Source organism: Rhagoletis pomonella, unplaced genomic scaffold (genome assembly GCF_013731165.1).
Source record: "Rhagoletis pomonella isolate Grant_MI unplaced genomic scaffold, Rhpom_1.0 Rhpom_scaffold_00003, whole genome shotgun sequence".
Classification (NCBI taxonomy): Eukaryota; Metazoa; Arthropoda; class Insecta; order Diptera; family Tephritidae; genus Rhagoletis; species Rhagoletis pomonella.
The window spans coordinates 12309344-12311667 of record NW_023458557.1 but is presented as its reverse complement, the minus strand read 5'-3'; positions in this window follow the sequence as shown (position 1 = coordinate 12311667).

The following is a 2324-nucleotide window of genomic DNA, read 5'->3' as shown; positions in this document are numbered from 1 at the left end:
TATCTAAATTTAATTTTTTCGGTAATGACGGTTCTGCTGTTAAAAATTTCATCAATATCGTTAGTGCGCATCATTTTTAATATCTCCACGGATTTAATTGAACACTCAGACACAATTTTTATAGCGTCACTAGATAATCCCCACTCCAAGTATAAATTTAACACATCATTTTCAAGTTCAACATAAGATATTGGAATTTGCTGACTTTCACAGGAATTTTCAAAAATTTTTTCTGACATAACTCCCTGTATGAGAAAATCAAATAATGTAATTCTTAACAGAAGTGCTTAAAACTTAACAGTTTGGCAATTTAAATACTGTTGAAGTTGATTTACGGTATTTCTCTTACTAGCGCCTGCAACTATACTTCTTAGTTACTACCGCCAGCAGCTTTAACAATTTTATAGTGGTTTTACGTTCTTTGGCAAATTAAGCTCTGTTAGCCATAAATTTTACTATGTTTTGACCGCCTTTGTATCAAGACCCCTGGACTATATAAAGAATTCATTTATATTTTAAACTAGCTTTTACCCGCGGGTTTCACCCCATGTCTTTATAAAAATATGAAAAGTAATTTATGTAAATATGTTATATTTTATTTCTGCTTTAATTTTACTATAGGAGAATATGGAAGGACAGTTGTATTGCTTGGGTGTTATGTAATGAAATGTAATAATTTGGCACAGTAGGTGTTTTTATTTACATTAAAATATCTCCAATAAATAATATATGTATGTAAGTAATAGCAGAAATACCAATGTTATAATATTAAAGTTTTAGATATCTAATTTCTTTGGAATAATATCTGTAATATTATTTCACAGCATGTACTTCAAAGCCTCTATTAGCATAAATGCATTTTCTAATGCAAATATCATAGATTTTATTTGCGATAAACTTTTGGGTTTTTAAGGAATTCTTGTTTATTGTCATTGAAAAAACTAAGCGAACTGTAAACTGTGTCCTGTAAATTCGAAAGGCATATCAGAAAGAATTAAAGGGGCCATGTCAATTGCGGTTCCGAATTTATGGCTGATACAAAATTCAACGCCTGTGTTATGCGCTACGCCCCCTTTTACAAACTCATTTATATAAACATACCTTACTATAAGCACCTATGTATCACAGATATGTCTGCATGCCAAATTTCAAGTTTATGTGACTTTTCAGAAGTTATGGCTGATTAAAAGTTCCACGCCTATGAGATGATCCACGCCCCCTTTTACAGACTCATTTATATCTATACACCTTACTAAAAGCACTTACCATAGATATGTCTGCTTATCAAATTTCAAGATCATGTGACTTACGGTTCCGAAGTTATAGCTGATTAAATATTTCACGCCTACGGGAGGTACCACGCCCCTTTTTTCCAATTCCGCCCGTTTTTCCCATGAGTATGGAATTAATGTCATTTATCTTGACAACAAATTCCAGTACTCTACCACAAATATTTTAAGAGATATACAACGTGAAAATTTTAGTTAGTATGGGAGGTGCCACGCCCCCTTTTCCAGTACTGCCGATTTTTCCCTATGCCTATAACCTTCCCGGGGTAAAAACAAATAAGTGTGCAAGGTTTCGTGCGATTCCTTGTCGCGATTAAAAAGTTATAAGGTAATAATCAAACAGACATTCACATTTATATATATAGATTGCATTGTCATCGTGATTGGAACTATGCTGAAAATTTCATGTCTCTACCTTGTCGGGAAGTTAGTTTAAAATTGATTGGAAATTTCCGCGGGATGACCAAGTTAAATAAAAGCTTGTAAAAAGGAGAAAATTATCAGTTCGTCGGAATATTTATTTTTTATGTAACTATGGAACTTTGGATCATGTGAACCGATTTCGATTTAATAGCATAGGTGGTACCTCAAGGGTGGCCCCATACTAATTTGGATTAGCTCCGAACATTTGATCACGATTCTTGCTCAAAAAGTAGTTTTCGAATAGCAATAATGAAATCATTTCCACTTTCAGTGTTTAAAGAGTGCAAGAATTTTTTACATTTCATTTTAAAATTACTTTTAAATTGGTGTTAACTTTCAAAAATTTTAATTAGAAGTCGGTTTCTCTCTTTGAGCCAACAAGCAAACTTTATACTTAAGATCCTCTCAATTGCTTCGTTTCAGAGTGGTTTTGAAAAAACAAAATTACATATTTTTTCATTATTTAAAGACTTCATCCAAATTTCCTCATGGCTTAAATTACTTTTTTCAACTGCGCAAAAATTTTGAATGGCTAAGAATTCGCTAACAAAGGAATATCTAAGACAGCGAGATGTATTGTATGCAAAACTCTTTTACAATTTCAGATAATTT